The sequence below is a fragment of the Emydura macquarii genome, unplaced genomic scaffold (assembly GCF_026122565.2).
Source record: "Emydura macquarii macquarii isolate MOO-44397 ecotype Brisbane River unplaced genomic scaffold, CSIRO-AGI_Emac_v2 contig_3108, whole genome shotgun sequence".
Taxonomy (NCBI): Eukaryota; Metazoa; Chordata; order Testudines; family Chelidae; genus Emydura; species Emydura macquarii.
The window spans coordinates 1,980,372-2,001,933 of NW_027133245.1; the positions used below are offsets into that span (position 1 = coordinate 1,980,372).

The 21,562-nt window shown below is 40.0% G+C and overlaps 1 protein-coding gene across 1 annotated transcript in view; it reads right to left on the bottom strand.

The window, feature by feature from the left end:
• DLC1 (DLC1 Rho GTPase activating protein) overlaps window positions 1-17,000 on the bottom strand; it is a 413,813-nt gene extending 396,813 nt beyond the window's left edge. Inside the window, exon 1 of the mRNA XM_067530650.1 lies at window positions 16,647-17,000. The gene's annotated coding sequence lies outside the window, so the exon portion shown is untranslated. The remainder of the gene's footprint in view (window positions 1-16,646) is intronic.
• Between the last annotated feature and the right edge of the window lie 4,562 nt (window positions 17,001-21,562).

Below are 21,562 nucleotides of genomic sequence, written 5' to 3' on the forward strand. Positions count from 1 at the left end.
TGAATTAGTCTGTTCAAGGGCATTCTGCCCAGTAGGGGTATTTAAGAATGTCCAGGGGTTGTTAGGGAGGATGTCTAGATTTTTACTGACGGGGTGGGTGTCTGGGGTTGCTGAAGTGGACAGAGGAATTTTGATTATGGACTGGCTTTTTCCATGCAGAGAAAGGTTGTGGTTTGCTACTGGTGTTTTGGTCTTAGATTGTGTTTATAATTATTTGTGCAGGCTGCCGGGGGTAGACACTGAGTTGGCTATGATTTTCAGAAGTGACTAAAGATTTTGGGTTCTCCAGTTTCTGGGTGCCCATCCTAGAAACACCTATTGGGGGCTTGATTTTCAGAAGGTACAGACTGCTCCCCCTCTGAAAATCAGGCTCCTTGAGAATGTCTTGGGTTGAGCTCCCAAAAATGGAGACGTTCAAAAATGCGAACTACTTTTGACCAGCTTAGCCTGGTGGTTGTCTGTTGAAATTGTATTTTAAAAACAAAAAAAAAAAAAAAAACCCAAACCAGACAAGGAAGGGGTGCCCTAATAGATCAAAGGTAACAGTGTAAAATCCAGTACAGGGCTTTGGACTAGAGAGATTCTCTTCCATTGCTCTGTTGATACCAAAGAAAGTCAAGGTTCTAGGCATACCTAGGTCATTCCACAGGAAAACAATACAGAATGTCAGCAAATAATCTAATTAAGTTTATAGCACCCTAATATCAGGAAAATCCCTTTATGTGAATCCACTTAGGTCACTGAATAGAATTAAAGGGCACTGGTAATTAATTTGTCTACACTTCAATTCTGTTTTTTGGACAGTGCTTAATTACACCATTGCTTCCTTCAGATGCTTAACCTAATCATAACTATAACTCCTGTACAATGCCAAAATCTCAATTTTTTCCCTTCTGTGCTTTTTTCCTGCCCCCATATTAGTCATAGAAGTGTCATAAGAGTTAAAACTCAAAGCTACCTTGTAATTATTTTGTGCTCTTGTTTTATGCGGACAGCATGCCATATACAATGTTTTAGTGTGTGACAAGCCAAACGTGCTTTGATTGGCAAATGCAACCTGGTCATTTGTCACAAATGCCACTCTGAATGCCATATACTATGTCTGATTAACAATGTTTCCCCGAGATACAGCCTGAATTTAATGAGGCTATATAGCCTTGGTGTAGTTTCCCAGCTTGTGTTAAGAGTTTTGATGCTCCAGGTATGCCATAAAATGTTCCCCTCTCTAATCCATTTTCCACCAATAGTGGAATAAACTAAACAGGAACAGGGTACTCATGTTCTGGACTAAGTTATTCAAAAACAGCTGCTTCACTTTAAAATTCACACCCTACCTTATGCCACATTTACTTTCAAGTGGATACAAACTCTTAGACAGATGCTTGTACAATGCATTTATTCTCTATTGGCAGTGTGCTGAAGATCAGATTCTTAGCTGTGCTTGGTGCAAGACAAATGGGGACAAAGGTCTAGGCAGGGCTATGTGGTTTTGAATATGTGCTAATAATGACTTTACAGATAATGTTGCTACATACATTTCACCATGATATTATTGACCAGCAAGTTATTAGTTTTCAAATGATATTTCACAAGGCATATTTTGTGCAAAGCTTACTATTTTAGTGTGCAGGGTTGTGAATACAGGGGTGCTTTTGGTCACAAACCACTTATGTCAGATGCTGGAAAGCAGGTGGCTGAAGAGGGGAAATGCTGGATCTACCACTGGAGGATTTCCTGTTAGCTTTAAATGGCCAGTTAAACTGGCACAGCAAAAAGGAAGGTCAGAAGAAGTCACAGGGGCATCTGCTCCTAGGGGAACCCTGGCATTATACTATGATGACAGGAGGATGGGTGGCTCATCAGGGCCTCTGTGCAGATAGCCCTGGACTCTTGCAGATCCAAATAGATTAGCAGGGTTGAGGGCCAAACCTGCAGGTTGTTCAAGGGAGAGCAGCCCACATCCTTTGAAATAGGAGAGAGGATCATGGGGATTTCCCCCTCAACTCTCTGCCTCCTCCCATGGGAAAATCCATTGTAATCAGGCCTGTAATTGGGAATCTTCCTGCAGTAGAAAAATAATCTTATTTATCATTGCACATAAATGACCTCTGAGAATAGGATTGGGCTCTTCAGCTGCAATCAGTTCTCACTGTTGTAAGGTTAATGAGTAAATAATATCAATATACTGGTAAGGGTTTGCTTTTAGGATGGTTAAAGTTCTTTGGGTTGTTTCATATCACATCACTAGGGAAATTGGACTTGAGTGTTAGAAATAGAGATCCGGATTCTCATCTCACAGCAGTTTTATTCCTGAGGAATTACTCCTGATTTACCACACTGTAAGAGAAAAACAGATCAAGTTTTCTTGAAGTGAAAGCTCAGGATTTTGTAGCAAGGGGTGAATTCCACAACAAACTCAGCAGTTACATTCAATTACAGATTACGTCAGGTAAGGGGTACAGCACCAACCAAAGAAAAGATGCAGAAAGTAATGTAAATATTTGTATTGAAGTGATAAAGTTTACAATAAATTTGATTCAGTCTATGTTTGATTTTCTAATTACAAGTTTTGCAGAGGTTTGTGCTGTGAACATGTATCTGGACTTTGTCCAATCAGCTGCTTTTTATTTTATTTTGCCCTTCCATTTAGGGATGTATATTCCAAATTTATTTTCACAGAGCACTGTACATTTCTTCCATTCCCTAAGGGAGACATTGCTTCCAGATGGTATTTGTATGCACATATCATGCCTCAATTTCAATATTTTTCACAACAACATTTTGAATGTTAAGAAAAAATTTAATATATGACACTACTTAGTTTTAAGTGCTTCAAATCTTCTTGAAAATTTAAGGAAAAGCATGAAGTTATTGCATAGTTCAAGTTTGTTTTTTAAATAAAAATTGTTGGGAAAAAAAGGACAGCATAGTTACAGTTTGGGGGTTGGTATGTGGCTTGTGGTGCTTATGTTTCACAGTCATTCATAACAACCTTAGCTCTCTTGTCTGCCCTTTAGCCCCTATACTGATTTGAAAACATCTGTTAGAAAGAATAGGTAGGGGAGAATATTATACCATATTCTGATATCTTCCTTGAACTGAGACTGCCAAGGTTTGGGGTTCCAAAAATAAAGATAATAATACTTGTGATATTGGTTTTTGAACTCTAGTCTTGCCACATAGCCTGAGAAGAATTTGAAAATATCTAAAGCTTTAGATAGTGTGCAAAAGCTATTACATAGTATTAATTGCTTCACTTAGCACATCTTAAAATTTACATTCCTTGTCAACAAACATTTTATGTGAACATTTGTAAAGATAATCATTCTGGCTGCCTTCAAGTATTTAGCGGTGCTGGAAATTTTACCTTTGAAGAGAAAAGGAGTTTGTTTTAGAATGATAAAAAAAGGGAGTACTGTTGTGATGATTTCCCAGAGTACTCAGCTGTTGGAATCTGTTTGTTTATTTTTGTCTTATGTCTTGTTGCTATGTACACCCTCCCTTCTATTCCTATTAGATCACTTTCAGTTTTCTGTAATAAAACAATGAAAAAGAAATTTTGAATATTAGTGAAAGCAGCCTGTGCAACAACATTGCACAGTTGAATAGGATCGAGATGTACTGAGTTCTGCTGCTTTTGTTAAAAGGAAAAATAAGCCCTCTTCACTTTTGTTCACTGTTTGCCTTTTTCTAAGATCAGCCCTGCAAGACACAAATAATGGCCTGCCACTTTGCTCACATTGCTAATGTATTTCAATAGGATATCAGTTCCAGAGGGGTAGCCGTGTTAGTCTGTATACAGACAAGACAATGAGAGTTCTGTGGCACTTTAAAGACTAACAGATTTAATATTTGTTAGTCTTTAAAGTGCCACAGAACTCTCGTTGTTTTAATAGGATATCAGTAATCTTCTGGTATGATGAGTCAATGTTATAAAAATAGTAAGAGGGAGCACTCAAAATAGGACCACCACCATTATATTATAGTTACTATACTCAGTAAATGGTTAAGGCAAATGGCTGAAGCCTGGTAATCTACATAGAGCATAATAATTAATATCAAAACACTCGATAAGCATCAATATCCTGTTTCAGCTTCCCTGAAAAGAGTAATTATGACAATAGTTAAAAATTTTCCATACACACACACACGTGTCAGAACAATATCTGGAAATCAAACTCCAGTGTTCCTATCTTATCCTGGATAAATTTTCCCTAATATGGCTTACAGCAGAAGCCAGTATTTGACTACCATTGCCACGCAGTAACCAAAGCTATCTTCCATTCTAAGTGTAGTGGACAAGGTGTAATAAGTACCAACTGTTTCTACCAGCATGGTGTCGGGGTATTTCACTGTTGTGATGTATTGAGGTTTGTTTCCTGGTCCTGTTACAGACTAGGGGTGCTCTGTAAGAAAGTCTGCAATCAGTGTCATTCTGAAGAGAACCACCCTAGAAGATGGTGGGGTGAGTTGTTTCTCTGCTGTAAGAAGCTGCCTGTTTTGTCTCTGTTTTGGGGTTCTTGTGTTAGACTTCTGAATTCCAAGAAATAAAGTAGTGTTGTATTGTAATCTGCTAGCAAAGGTGTTTATGTATTCTAACTTCTTGGTGTATGCTGTGAACATAACTATATTAGGCAGACTACATCAGTAGGACACTCCATTGAGACTTGACAGTGTCAACTATCTATTATTAGATTATCACACACACATACCGGTGAGAAAGATGTTTGTTTTTTGGTTCCAGATGAAAAATGTTGTGTACCTGTCAGATAGCAAATCTCAGTTTCCACTGAGTAGAAGCCACTGTTATAGTTGGAATGAAAAACATGATCTAAATGCTAACACTTTTATAAATTTAATCCTTGCAACATTTCTATTAGGTAGGTACAATGGGTATCATTAACGCATCAGCATTATACAAAAACTACCGCAAAGTGCTATTTGAGATTGACATCGTTCCTAAGGACATATCAATTCAATGTTACTCTTACACATTCATGTTTGTTAACAATGACAAACACATACCAGTCAGTTAATCTGATATTAATAAGAAGTTCAGTTTTCACACACAAAAAAGTATAAATGCTGAAGCCTTCAACCAAAGCCAATAATTGTCCATATTAGAAGGAATGAAAGAAACAAAAAGCATGGTATGGAAACAGTTAAACAACATTACTGCAATGATTCCCTCAAAATCCATATCATATGAAGATTTACCACAATGTACCCCTCTCCCATATTCATTTTGCTTTGGGCTCAACAAACAAGCAGAATACTTATATTCCTCCTTTTAGTGTCTCCTTCTCTATCTACTTACCTCAATCCTCTTCCAAAAGTGAACTATGCCTGAGCCACATTCTTACCATAACAGAATCTGTCCTTTCTTGGAAAAGCCATCTATTTACCTGCTCCCAGTTTAAATAAACAGAAAAAAGAATATCTGCCCCGAAGTCCTTCCTGAACAGCCGTTTAACAAAATGGATGACAATGCTATTGTACTCTACATGCAGCAGTTTTCAAAGATGATCTTAAAGATGCAGAATAAGGCCCCAGTCTTGCAATATGCTCCACAGGTGCATCTTATGCTGGAGTTATCTTCAGTGGGACTCCCCACAGATGTCCATGTACACATGTATCGAGCTGATTGAGGGATCAAGTCACAACTACAGATTAATTCTGATGCAGGTAAAATACCATACTTATATGTACCATGGATGTGTTTCTGAATAGGATAGATCCCGTATCAAAGAAAAAAAGGAATCGATATTGACAAGAAAAATCTACTTGCCATGTTGTACCTTAAAAAACACCCCTCCGCCCAAAAACAAAACCACCACCAAAATACTAGAACATCAATGGGCTTGGAAAAACATGGCTTTGTTATTTTTCCATCTCTTGTAACAGTAGGGTGTTTGTTCCTCACATTTCAATCTGCATCATTACATACTGTCCATATCTGAAGAACAATAAAGCCAGTTGTACAAGTGTTGCTATTATGAGTCACAGAAGGCATGGGACTTGCATGGAACAGAGTTATGCCACAGTTTGTTAATCAACAAAATGAGTAGCATTAGCTTTATATTTCAGCAGCAAAAGGGTATAAAAAGATTGTATTTAATGCATTACTTTTCCAGGCTTCATCTGTTGAGCCTAGCTTTGTTTTTGAGTAGCATTTACTATTTAGGCTCAGAAAACAAAATTTTACCAGTAAAACTAACAAATTCAAATTTACATGGCAGACAATAGTGTCTTTTGTGATATTGAATATACCAACAAAAGGCTAAAACTAAATTCCCTCTTTTCCTTTCAAGAGCACTGAACAATATGTAATCACCTCCCAGGAAGCATGGAGGGCCAGAGAGCCATCATTCATTTATATATCCCTCCTGGCTTCTTTGACTGCATCACCTCTGGTATCAGGCGAGGTAAAGGCACAAGATCCTATGGTGGAATTTGCAGTTCTCTCACTTAGATCGAGCACTGGGCTATTGTACCCCATGTACCAGCAGGCCTTACTAGGTCCATCACCTATGGTTCTTCCCCTTGTGAATTTGACCAATGCTGTATATAGTGACCAGGAAGCTGTCTTAAAAAACCCCTCAAAGTATTGTTTATTTTAAATATAGGAAAAATGTGTTTAGAGGAAAGGGACTTTTTTAAAACAGTCTGCATACATGGCTATCATACCTACAATTCCTCCCATCACCTGATGGTAAGCTAGGCAGGCCCAGCTTTCAGACATCTATAGCAGGTGCTTATGTGTCAGTATGGTTCTCCCAAACAGATCAGAAAGTTCCCTGAACATCTCCCATCCTCTCCTGAGAGTCTTTTTAAACTGCTATAGTCCTCGATTTTTTGATTTTCTGCTTTCCATGCCTTTTCCTGTAATGGCATTGCCACTTAAGCCATTTCTCTGTATACTCACCAGCAACCATACACCAAACAAGAACACTAACTCAGGAACCTATCCCTACAACAAACCCCGTTGCCAGCTCTGCCTGCACATCGACTCTAGTGACACCATCACAGGTCCTAACCACATCAGCCACAAACCAGTCAGAGAGCATTTCAATCTCCCACTACACAAAAGAATAAATGGACACAAATTAGACAAAAAATGGTAAAATCCATAAACCAGTCAGAGAGCATTTCAATCTCCCAGGACATTCTGTAGCTATCTTGAAAGTTGCCATACTTCAACAAAAAAAGAAAAAACTTCAAAAACAGACTTCAGCGAGAAACTGCAGAGCTGGAATGCATATGCAAACTTGACACAATCAAACTGAGTCTGAATAGGGGACTTGGAATGGTTCTCATTACAAGAATGAATTGCAACTGTTCACACATTCTCACCTTCTAATCAATGGTTGTGAATAGGCCTCATCTACTCTAACTGAATTGACTTTGCAACACCTACTCTCCCCATTGTTGTTCCTTACCCTGGGATGCGCGCGCGCACACACACACACACCTTATCTGATTTCTATTTTTTGAATCTGACAAAGTGGGTTGCAGCCCACGAAATCTTATGTCTGCAGAAATTAAATTTGTTAGTCTTTAAAGTGCTACAAGACTCCCGTTGTTTTTGCTGTATACAGACTAACACGGCTACCCCTCTGGAACTGACTTATTTGGTTTCCTTCCTGTTTGTTTTTCTCTTAAAGCTCCCTTATTAAAGCATTATAATCTTAGAGTAAGCCTCCCAATAACTAGGGCAACACACAGTATTAAAAAAATTACAGAGCAGCTCCATTTCAATCACACCATCCATCTCTGCTCTTTTATCAGAAGACATGAGGTAGAAAAAAAAGAAACAGAAAAAAGGTGATAAAAGAATCTTTTCTTCCATTTCCCACTAAGGAAAGGATCCGGTAGAAAGACAAAACTACTGAGGTTTTTCAGTTGTGAAGGAGTATGAATTTCTTATGCTGTCTCACTTCAAGTCTTCCTTGTAAGGTCTAAATCCTGTAGGAGTTTTTGAAGATCAATGTATGCTGTACATTACTAGAGCTGTAGTTAGTTACTTGCCTTAACTTGTACACAGCTTTCCATTCTAACTATGTCTATAGTTACTGCTGCTAGGATATATTGTTAGAAAACTTCTAAATCAACATGTTAGGGACAGACAGTTATAGGAATATTGTCCAGAACATATCCCAGGGCCTTGCCTCAGAGTGTGACATAGTGCTGTTAGAGAGAATTTGTGTTGTCCATCTAGAGATATTCTCTTCGGATCCATTGAGGGCTAGGTCATTAGACTCTTGAAGGTCCTGAGCAGAGACTCAAAATCGGTTACTTCATAGAGGCCAAAAGGAAAAATGAGTTTTGCGCAATTCTGGTGTTTTGATGTTTCTTTGAGAGATCATGGTGGCCTCCATATTATAGAGAAAAATGCAGTAAAGGTGAGTGGGTGGGGAACACTCTGGAAGGTGTATTTTAGTGGTACTGTTATGATTGTTTAAGCTAGTATTCATTATTTAAGAACTGATAGCATATTCAGTGCTGCTCAAGATAGAAAGGAAGACTTGGGTTCTGCCCTGAATAACTTACAATCATAAATATTGTTTGCTGGCCTTTTATAGCTTCTCAATCCCTACTTTATACTTTTTAAAGGTGTTGCTTTAAGGGACTACTGCCTTTTCATGTCTCCCCCCCTTTGGTTATTACTATGTAAAGTATAAACGTGTGTTGAATCAGCGGTTGACTCCCTACCTGTGACATTATAGTCTGATGGATAATTGCTTCCCAGTAGATCAGATACATTTCTTACCTACTTTTCTTTTTTATAGCTAGTAGGTTAGTTTCTATGAAGACCCAGTCAGGGTTAGGATTCGAAGCAGTTTGTGTCTTAATATTTTTCTCCAGCTACATATTGGTAGATTTTAAGGGTGAAAATCCATTTAAGTGATTTTGGCACTTGGGATCCTAAATCTCATGGACTTTCAATGAGACTTGGGCTTCAAATGGCTTGATTTTTAGAGTGGTAGGCACTTCCAGCTCCCATTGTCTTCCGCTGGAGTTTTGAGTGTTCATCAAAATGGAAGAACTCAATGGGAGTTCAGTGCCTAAATACCTTACAAAATCTCTTCTGAATTTTCCCCCCTTAACTGTTCATCTTTATGTTCATAGCATATACACAGAAGTTGTACACAAACATAAAATACTCCTGCTGACAGAGTGCAATGCAACACCTTCATTTCTGATAATTCAGAAAGAACACAAGAACCTCAAAACAGAGACATAACAAGCTGCTCTCTAAGGAGAGAAGGCATAACTCACCCTACCTTCTTCTAGGCTGGCTGTTTCCAGGATGATGCATTATTCCCTACAAATTCCCTTAGCCTACAAGGTGAACCAGAACCATCCTACCCTGATCTTTAAGCTCGGTTTCTATTTTTGACCCAACATTCTTCAATAACTGAATCCACCTCATGCATTTCCAACTAGAAATCCTAAGAATCTCTACTCTGGGTTCTCTTGGTTGTGTGTGTGTGGTGGGGGCGGGGGGGCGGCGGCAGGGATTTCTCATTCCATGAATATGTTTTGACTTGAATGAGTGCTTCTGGGTGCACTGATCTTTAAAAAGTTGTACCACTTATTTAGGCGGACTTAAGAGCCTAGCTTCAGGCATCCAGGGAGTAATCCTGTTCCCACTGAAACCAGAGTGTTTTGCTATTAAGTTAGTTGGGGCCATGATTTCACCCTCAGTGTTGTTAATCTTAGCCTTAGACTGTAAAAACTCCTTATGGCAGGTATTGCTTTTATTATGAGTGTTTGCCTACAATATTATGCTTCTTCTTACCCTAAGAAATAAAAGCCACCTGTAACACTGTTGTGTGCATAACTGCATAGTGTGTGGGGGGGAGGGGAGGGGGGAAGAGGAGGGGGAAAAAAATCAGTGGGGATTGACTTCTGCCTTGTGGTAGTGACCTTTTGTAACCCTGAACTGTGTCAGGTAACTGGGTCAAAGTAAAGTAAAGTTCACTGATTTATCAGAACTCCTGTGTCACACATATATTACACTGGTCAGGGACCTGGTCTAGCTATGTGTTTGCACATCTATACTTACAGTGCTACATCACTGTAACTAATAATTGAAAATCTCACTCAGTTATACTTCTTTGCCAAACATGGTATTAAGGAAGAGCATCTCTGATAAGCCATTATAGGAGTATAAAGTGATGACAGAATCCAAAGGGGAATAGGAATTCATCTCCTGGAAGTTATAGATAACTTCACTTATTAGAAAGATTGTAATCTTACTATCACCAGCCTTAAGTTACAGCACCCTCAAGTGTACAACATGAGTAAAACCTATAGCATTTGTATTAGTTTTGCTTCAAAACACTTTTTTCCAGCAATATTAATCTACAGTGCAAGTTAATCATGTTCCTCAAAACTGATACACAAACTTGAGCTTATATACACACACACACACACACACACACACACACACACACACACACACACACACACACACACACACACACACACACACAGTTTATCAGTAAAGAAGCATTAAAAATAAAACTTGTCAACATGCAGCATCAGCAAGAGCATACTATAAGCTCTTCAGGGCAGGGATCTTCTCTTTGTATAGTCTGGTAGTACCGATGTGCTCAGTGACTTCCAAACAATAATAGGAGGGTTTTTAATTATAATTTTTCAAATCCACCATTTTATCTGATAATTACTATGAGTATATATATATATATATATATATATATATATATATATATATATATATAGTATATTCAATTACTACATCATATGTAAATGTGGCTATTTCTAAAGTAAGAGAAAAGGGAAATCCCATTTTCATTGAGTGGATTTATTCTGCTCCTGATCAAGTCAGTAGGAGTTTTGCCACTGATTTTAGTTGGGACAGGAGCAGGACTATAATTTGTCCTTATTCCAGGCAAACAAAGCCTTCTCAAATGCAGGTACATGGCCGCATGTTGTTGGACATGGAAAAGGCTTTGCTGTGAAAAGAGCTTCAGGGAAAGAGACATTACAAAATACAGCCAGATTTTCAGCAGATGTAACTCAGTGTAGCTCTGACCTACACCAGCTGAGAAACCAGCCAAATTACTGGATTTTATTAATACATATTCTCCAAAAAAGACAGTAGAGGGGGAAAAACATGGATATATTAAAAAAAATCTGGTAATTTTACTTTGTCTGAATATGAATGAGAGATTTGGAGAAGTGTACTCTGCCGTAAAATTTATAGGCTGTTCTAACGAAAGGCTACAATTTTCTGGCAATAAGATCACTACAGTAATTTATGGATTAGAAAAAAAATTCAAAGTCCATCTTCAAAATAATTCCTTAGGAAAATATCATATCTTTACTAAACCTGCAACGAAGAGTCTGAAGAGTGAACAATCAAAACAGCAGTCTAACCAGCTGAGAAGCCTGCATACCCTTTTCTAGTAATTTTTCAGCACAATTCTGTCTCTGGACACACCAGACTTGGGTTAATTAAATATACACAATTTCAGCTGTCAGTGTTTGTATCCAGACATTTTTATCCCACAGATGCCCACACAGGCTTAAGCTTGGTTTAGGTGTATTCATTTTTAAAAATAAATTAAACTTTTAGCTGCTGAATTACATTTCACACAATGCAAGCACCAAAGTTATGCTTTGAGGAAGAAAAATGCTTCAAGATAAAAAAGTATATGTAAAACATATGTAAGAAGCATTCCAAATCAGTGCCAAGCACCAATATACATGTTGCATCATTACTACCTCTAACCAACAGTGTGGAGAGTAGTTCTGAAATATCCCCTGCTTCCAATAGTTTTGATTCTACAACACGTAACGCTCCCTTAGTGTAGAAGTAGGCGGTGTCACACATAGGATGTGAACAGAAATATAACAAGGGCAATGTAAGTCTGCATGTAAGTATGAGATGGGATTCTGGCCAAATAATTCCATGGGCACAAATAAGAAAAATAAAAACCCACCAAAAACATTTGGGGCTTATTAGTCTTGTGGTACTCAGCCTTTCAGCTGTCACAATAGTCAAACATTGTACAGTGAGAAAACTGAACAAACAGGGACATCTTGTGGTTCACAGGTCCTATTAAAATAAAATCCCTGTTGGAACTTGAGTGATTTTACTCTTAAGAATATATGCCATGTGCACAAACTTGTGACACATTTTAACAGGTGCATAGTTGAGGATGCTGCTTTAAATCTGCTGAGTTCATAAACACAACTTTTTTTTTTTAAAGTATATCTGGATTTCCCAATAGATCTTGTTTTCTCTATAGATCTTGCATTTATTTTACATTAATAAATGTACCAAGATCAAATAAACACATGTAGAATCTAACCTAATCTACCAGATTTATAGCCATAGAATGATTTGAAGCAGTCACATATTCCACTGTAAGATATTCATAAATCTAGTAGAAAACCTGTTAGTACATATACTATGAGGAACAAGCCTAAAATACAAACTATATCAGTGGTTCTCAAACCATGAAAGAAAGAGACAGACACACACACACACACACACACCACACACACACTCTCCATCCCTGGGGGTACACAGAGGGCTTCCAGGGGACACATCAACTCATCTAGATATTTGCCTAATTTTACATCAGGCTACATACAAAGCAATAGGAAAGTCAGTACAAAACTAAAATTTCATATAGACAATGACTTCTTTTATACTATTTTATATACTACATGCTGACCTGTAAGTACAATATATAGATTCCAATAATTTTATTTTACAATGATATGGTAACTGAGAAAGTAAGCAATTTTTCAGTAAGTGCTCTGTGACACTTATATTTTTAGGTCTCATTTTGTAATCAAGTAGCTGTTAAGTGAGGTGAAACTTGGGAGTATGCAAGACAAATAAGACTTCTGAAAAGGGTATAGTAGTTTGGAAAGGCTGAGAACCAGAGAGCTATATGGACCAATATCTGCCTGAAACATTTATTGATTTCTCTTCTGTTTATATAGCAAATATCCGCTGAACTGCAGTAGAACTTTTATAGTGTTATCCTGTTATGCCTAAATATTTAATTTAAAAGTTTGTATATCACTACACAGGTAGAACGTACAAATCTTTTCTTAAATTGCCATCCAATTAAAAACACATTGACAAAATTTGAACATAAGCAGATAAAAAAAAATCTGCATTTTTATATGCCCCCTAGTCCCGCTTTACCTGAAAGTAATGACCTACACCTTCATCATCTGACTGCTTTTCAGAGCTATAGCATTTGTAATCTTCGTTGGCCAGAGCTCTGAATCATGCTAAAAAATTTTAACATTAAATCTATTTTTAAATAGAGCAATTTACAAGTATCTTCCAGTTCTTTAACTAATCGATCTTATATGCAAGTTAAGATACATTTTATGTCTGTATGTTTTGGAAAACTTAAGATATTGTGCTGTATCCATCATCTCTGATGAGAACAACAACTCTATATAACTAGTCCTCAGCACCTGAGGCGTGAACAAGTAATTGCTCTGTGCCATTTCCCACTTGAATAGCAGTGAATTAGATGAACAAAGGTAGTTTTATGCAACTGTTTTACCATTTTGACAGATATATTGTTTGAAAATGTACAGAAACTATTCCTTTACACAACTTACCAATATGAATTAATGATTATTCTATAAGAATATAGAAGGCAATGAATCTCAAGCTTTCTGAAGCCAAACATTCTTTCCTTAAGTACTGGGAAGGAAAAAACCCCAAGCCCTCCTCTCCCCCCCCCCCCCAACCACTCTAAATGTGTCTATCTTGAGTGTGGGTCCAAAGATAGTGTTAAAACCTCTGATTTTTCAGACTTCATTGTTTATGCAGATGAGACTTGTGAGCTGCCTTAAGACTTCATATTCACCATGACATCCACGGGAATATTCAAGCAGGTTTTTGGATTAATCATATAAACAACCATGCTGTTAATCTGATGTTTACACTAGAATAGGAGGTGAAGGGCTTGCAGATCCTATTCACATCATGCAGCAAATATTACCTTCCTCATTTTGAGATTAGAGCACCCCCTCTTCTGTCAGGAGGAAGGATGTGTTTTAATGGACTGTCTGAATACTGGACTGGGTTTCAGAGGGTTCTGAGGAAGAATATAGGGTCATCAACAGATTACTCATCTCCTTAATGTCTTGTAGGACACTTAGGGCTTGCCTACAGAAGAGCTTTAATGCAGATCAAATGGGTTAATCTGGTCTGAAAATGGTTGTGTACCCATGACAATCCATCACTGCTCATTAACTCCACATTTGAAGTGACCTCTAGAGTCACTCTTGCCAAGTAGACTAGGTTTGCTGTGAGTTGAATTACTGTGGTCTACTGTTCATGTGCAGCAATTGCATCCACAACACTTTTTGCATGCTTCCATTTGCTATCCCATTAGATCTTTGCAAGTTATTTGGGCATTACTAACCCATCCATTCACCTATGTGCCCTCCTCTGCTCTGGTGTCCAATTCCCAGGATGTCCCTTCTCTCCTTTAAAAGCTGGCATCGAGCCAAAATTTGCCATTTGTTCCTGGATTCCACTGTGTCAGCATTCTTGTCCTGCAATGGTAATAGCACTCCAGAAGCCTACAACTTGCCTCACAGTTGCTTGGAACTCTGTAGAGACCCTGCCTCATTGCTATCAGGAGGGGAAGTTCTTGTGGTTGTTTAATTGCTGTGTAGACATTCAGGCTCAGGCTGGAGTCTGGGCTCTAGGACCCTGTGAAGAAGGAAGGTCCCAGAGCTCAAGCTGCCATCTGAGCCCAAATGTCTACACAACAATTAAACAACCCCTTAGCTTGAGCCACACAAGGCTGAGTTGCCTGGGATGGGCCAGTTGCTGCTGTCTAATTGCAGTTTGGACATGCCCTTAGTGGCCATTGCAAAGCAGATGTCTGTGAGGAGCCATGATGCCAGCCAATGCAGATAGAGAGCAAGCATTTCAGGAGCGTGTATGCTGAAATGAGGGACAAAAGGAGACAATCCAGCAGGAGATATGAAACTTTTCCATTTTTTGGAGAGTGGAACAAGATCCTACACAATTATAACACAACATGTCCAAGACGCCATGTGAAGCCTGCTGGATACACCCTCCCTCCACAGAGGAAAACTGGCAAGCCTCACTGGAAGATAAGCAGGAGGATGCTGGAAAGGAATTGCCAGCTGAGAGCTAGGTCAACACAAAAGCTAGACAGCTGTAAGCCAGCCCCAGGTCACATACACCAATACAAGACCTGCATCAGCTGAGTCTGAGTCCTAGCCAGAAACTCAGGCCATTCTGGCTGGCTTCTAGATGCCCCATAGATGGATATGAGCTAGGACCCCTTCAGAATATCTTGTCCCCCTCCTTCCCTCAGCTCACACTGCCCATTCAGCCCCCTCACCCCCATACATGTTGCCAAAATGGCTGCTTCACCTGGACAATCAGCTTGTCTCATGCTACAACCACAACTATTGACAGTTTTTAGGACCGCAACACAGAGGGCAGTTCCCCATCTGCTTATCTTCCTTTCCCTCTCCCTCAACTGTCCTACCTGGTGAACCTCTTTGCTCCTTCCCATTTGCCCATCCAAAATGCCAGTTAGCAACATGGTGCAGCTGAAGCTCCTACCCCCTCCTACAGCACATTCAAATACTAAAAATATTCATTCACACAAAATGCAACAGTTCATTGAGACAGTGGTTACAGGAAAATAAGTTTGGTGGTGTTCATAGTTTACATGAGATATACATGGACATTACATACCTGGTAAAGGCACAAAGAGTACTTTCATTTAAACCTGCTGAGGTTTAAATGCTCTGAAACACTCCCCCACCCCCCAAATTCTTTTTCTCTGCATTTTCTCCATTACTGTAGGGGAGACATAGCAGAACTTGAGACTGAGGAAGGCTTTATTTTATTTCCACACACAGGGAGCAGCAGGACACCCATCCCCCTAGTATAGCTTGCAAGCCCCTTTCACTCCTGCAACAATTCTGGGAGACATATCCTGGTGGAAAGCTTCCCAGCATATCTTGCTGGCTTAATGTTTAACTTTTTGAATAAGAGGCCATTCTCTGCCTTCTAGTCACCCAGCTCAATGTAACATCAAGAATCAGGAGAGCCTAAAGGGGATGAAGAGGGGATTACTATCCATCTCAGCTCTAAATGCCCACTCCCTCCAAGTCTCTCCATAATCCTCCAACACCATAGAAGTGCCTGCAGCACACAAACAAAACTGCAAAACAAAAATGGAAACAATTCTACACCCTCTTCCTTCCCCCATCAACCTCCATCCCCAAACAGCATAACACCACATACAGCAGTCAGAAATACCAAATGAACCTGCATTTCCTCATCTACAGGCCACTTACCATCTCTGAGACTCCCCAAAGAATGGGAGGAGTAGCAGGGAAGTAAAGTCACATATGCATATTACAAGATTGTTATCATGGCTTATCTGAAATATGAACAATATTTCCCCCCCCCATAGCCACAGCATCTGCCAGAACATAGAAGCCAGGGCCTCTATCTACCTTGTTGACAAGCTGGCCAACCTGGGTGTGTGTCAGAGAAGACTTGGGATGAGATGTTTGGAGAACTCTCAGCGGAGTCCCAGAGGAAAACCAGACTGACTAAGAGGTGGAGGAATTACCTGAGTATCCAGGGGGAGAAGAAAAAAAATCCAGCTCTCCTAGGAGATCATCTTCTTAGTCTTTATGTCTCTCCTTATGGCAGGTGCCCTGTCCATTCTCCTGGAACTGAGGTATTGCAAAGAATTATCTCTTTTCTTATCAAGAGTCCTCAGCATTCTTCTTGGAGCTGGGTTGCAGTTTCTCTCTGTCCATCTTCTCCTTCTGTCAGGAGTCCCCAGCTCTCCTAGAGAGGAGTTGTAATTTGTCTCTCCAGCTGGCCCCACTTAATCCTTGGGCTCAGAGGACTTGGCAATTTTCCCCTACCACAGTCTGCTCCCTGCTAACTCAACACCCTACAGATGCCATCTTACTCTTTTCAGTATCTATAAGTATCTGCCCTGCAAAGAAGGAGGAGGCAGCATTTATGCTGGTTCCTACTGCCAGCTCATCCCCAATTGGTTGAGAGAAAAGGGAGCCTTGCCCTGCCCTCTCTGAAAGGCTCCTGATTCTGATCCCTTAAAGAAACAGTACCAGAGTTTCCTCACAAACCCTACTTACTTCCAGGACCGCTTCCTTTCTCTCAATATCTGCCAGGTCCTTTAATCGATCCTTTCAACTCTTAAAGTCTCATGACAGATGGTGGTGTGGACTGACCAGTAGGCAGTACTACCTGTAAGGGGCAGACTACCCCATCACAGGGACCCAACCAGGTTCCCAAGCTCCTGGACAATACTGGCTACTGGGACCAGCAGCAACTCCAGCCTGCTATAGCCAGGCAGCACTTGTCCCCGAGGCCATTCCTCTCTCAAGTCCAGCATCTCCCACTGGGAACACAGGCTGCTGGGAGCCCAGCACTTTTGAGCCCTACAATGCACCTGCAAATGTTGAGCCATGACACTTGGTCCCAGAAATCCTGCATACAAGAAAAGGCAGCAGGAAAACCTATACATTCCTGTAAATTTAAGTCCTCCCCAGCTTGTTTTTTTTTTTTGCACTGTTCGCGTTGTTGCTCTTTCAGGTGGTTTGCACTGTTGTTTTATTTAAAGATTTGCTTTTTGTTGGTTAGTCTATAAAATGTTTTGGTAAATGTATTTTTAAATTAAAAGATATTGTTATTTATCCATTGGTTCAATTAAAATTTTATTTTGTTACCATTGTTTCATAATAAAAATTATTTCAAATACGTTTAGGTCATTTATGGTTCATCATTGCATACTGTGGGATTACCCCAAGAACTCTACTTCCGCAGTTTGCAGCAACCAGAACCGTGTGTCCACAAAATGCAAATTGTGTGCATGCTACTGATGCAACTTGAGCATTATCACCGGAGTTGTTGCAGAATGGTGGTCAAGTGTGCATTTGGCTGTTTGAAAGACAGCGGGACGAGTGGACGATAGGGGTTAGATATGCAGAAGGACTCTAGCTCACATGCACCTAATGGCTGTGGCCATGGGGCACTGGGGAGCAGAACAATGGTATAGCACAACACTAATAAATAATAAATGTTAAGGATAGGTACTCTTATGCTGAAATTCTCTCCAGGGGATCTGTCTCTTTGGTATCAACCTGGGTTCCTGGTTGAGACTCTCTCTTGGCCACCACATGGCAGGAACTGGAGTACATTGCAGCAGGGCAGGACTGGGGCTGGCTTTCCAGCTGACTGGCATCAGGATGCTATGTCCCAAAAACAGCCTGACTCTCCGGGGAAAGCTCCTTTCTAACATGCTCTAGCTCATCCTCTGGGGGACCTTGCTGGTTGTCTTCAGTGGGGTGGAGGTTGTGGGGTTTCTGGAACAGGCTGTGCTATAATTGTGTAGTATCCTATCCAGTTCATCATAAAAAGGACAAGTCATATGTTCCCCACCAGATTATCTCCTTTTGTCCCTGATTTCAATGTACCTTCCCCTGAGCTGCTCGCTCTTTTTCTGGCCCTCATCGGCATCCTGATCATGGCCCCTCGGGGACATCTGCTTTGTATTGTCCATAAATAGGTCTTTATTCTGGTTTCTGGCCCCGAAGGGGTTCCTGCCCTGATACTTCACGCCGGATAGCAATGATCCAGGATCTCAGCACAGCCCCAAGCAGCTGCATGAGGGAGGCTTTTGGAGTGCTACTGCAATTATATGGCAAGAATGCTGATAGACTGGGATACAGGAACACATGGGCAAATGCTGACTCCTTGCCACATTTTCTTGTAAAACAAATGATTTAAAAAACCTCTTGTTTCCAACCACTGGTTTGAAAATACCTTGAAATAAGTACCACTAACCTATCTTAATACTTTCATGTTTAATATTTTAACAGATTTTATAACATCCCAATTGTGTATTAATAGTCTATTTCCAATGTACATTTTAGAAAAGACAGAAAGAGAAATGTCATTAAATTCAGGAGCAGTAAATGTCCCTCTTTAATTACCTTAATTTTTGAATGCAAGTCATTAAAATATGCTTTATTTTCTGCACAAATCTTTACCCAATATAAAATGCAGTGAAGAACTTTAATTTGATTTTCTCTCCATCTCTGCGGAGTCCTACATCTCCCACAGCAGCTTTCAGGTCCTCTGATGGTATGTAAGTTTCTTAATGTTTTGCCAGCGCATGTTGATTTTCTTTTACCTTCTGTGTTCTCTTCAAAGCCATCCACCCTCCTTCATTTCCTGTCACTTCCTTGTCCAATGTGCTGAGCTCAGCCACCAGTTTTTCAAACCTCTCCTTGGAGTGCTCACAGAATTTTACATTTAGCTCTGCTAATAATTCGTTAGCAAGAGAATCCTTTCTATCCGTGTTGTCTGTGCCATTTGGTTGATGGGTCTCAAGCATTATCAGAAGAATGATATGTAACAATATATGTGGCAATAAAGGAGAAAACAGTCATTGGGACACAGAAGAAGCATTGGAGAAGAAAAGTACATGCTGATTTTAAGACACTGGACTTATTCCCTCCAATTGTTATTCAGGCCATGAGGCTGGAGCCCTGAGATAAAGAGGAAGCTTTTTAGCTTCCCTTATTTTCTGACTTTTTCTTTTTTTTAGGAATAATCAGGAAGTAGGTCCAATGAAGTCTGTTCCTACCTGAGTGCGAAACTCAGGGGATAGTGTGGCATAAGCGTCTCCCATTGAAACAGTCCGGGAGGGGAGAACTAGCTATTCATTTCCTTTTAGCAGAAAATGTTAGGAATGAAAAGAGTCTGGGGCCCTATATAACACAAGGTGTTCTACCTCTTAAGAAGGTCTGGAGAAAGCAGCACTGAAGAGATGTTGTTTCAAGGGCCTAGGACAATATAACTTGTTAGTAATATTCAGGTAGGGATTTACCTATTTAAGAGGGGTATTGATTCTTTTAAGATGGCGGCTTTGGGGGGGGGGGGGTCAATTAAACTTTGATCCCTAAACACTCTGGATTCTAGGTGGTGGTGGTTTATATTAGTAAATATGCACATTATGTTAGCACTCAAAGCCTAGGGGCCCATTGTGCTGGGGACTGTAAAATACAGGAAAGAGACAATTCCTGCCTTGAAGGGCTTACAACCTAAAGTAACTGTGTGGGGGCTTGTCTATATGGACAGTGAATGTGTGGCTAGCTGGGCTGTAAATCTACAACACACTAGCCTGCCATGCACTAACTGGCCATGTGGACTCCACAACCATGCACTGAAAGTTCTGTAGCGCACTTTGATCTACTAACAGAGTCAACATAGCCAGTTAGCTTCATCAGTCACAACTTCTCAATCTAAATACTGTGATGATGGTAAATGGTGGATTCTCTGTAACTTAAAGTCTTCAGATCATTTGAGGACTTCAGTAACTCAGCCAAAGGTTTTGCATCTATTACAGGAGTGGGTGGGTGAGGTTCTGTGGTCTGCAATATGCAAGAGGTCAGACTAGATGATCATGATGGCCCCTTCTAGCCTTAAAGTCTATGAGTTGCTGATTAGGGAGGACTAAGGGCTTATTTACATAGATGTTTTAAAGCAGGTCAAACTGAGTTAATCCAGATTGAAAACGGTTGTGTGCCCATGATGAAATTCAACACTGTGCATTAACTCTGCATTTGCCATGACCTCTGGAGTCCTCTTGCCAGGTAGAGTAGGTTTGCTGTCAATTGAAATAGTGTGGTCTATTGTTTCTGTGTACACAATTGCTTCACACTGCTTTTCCATGCTTCCAATGGCTATCCACAGTTCTTTGCAGGTTAACATTGCTGAACTGTCTCTTTATGTGTTTGACCTCCCTTGCTGTGGTGTCACATTCCCAAGTTGTCCTCTCCCGCTTGAAAATCTGGCATGAAGTCAGCATTTTCCCATTTGTTCTTGCATCCCACCCTGAGAAGAGAACCATTGTCTGAATGACTTATTCAGAGACCATAGGTAACAAGTGTGACCCATACTATATAAAGGGAAAGGCTAACATATATGTATATGATCTTGTTCTGAGAAAAAGCTGTTATGAACTTGTAACCAAAGAAAAACCCTGGGGGTGGAGGGGTTTGTAGGACTGAATCCTATCAGAGCCCTTGTTGGAGTTGGGGATGATCTCTGGCAAGCTTTTTAGCATGTATGCAAGTTTTTGTTGTTGTTGTTTTTATATGTTTTTTCCATAATGCTTTCATTTTAGGAATAAATATACTTGCTTAGAAAGGTCTGTGTGGTAACTCATAACTGTGTGATAACTCATGTGGGGGGCAATTACGCTGTTTATAGCCTTTGGAGAGAAAGCTAAATGCTGACGCTGGTCATTTAGGCCATCTGGCTTGCGGATGGACTGTGCAGCCTGCAAAAACCCCAGTCAGGATGGAGATATATGTCCTTCCAAAAGAGGTGAACTCTGAGGAGCTGAGCGCCTAGAGGAGGTGTCCTTGCTGGGCCATAAGGGGAATACAGGTATCATTGCCCTGAAGGACTGGCCAGGTCTACCGGGAGTGAGTATGCTGCAGC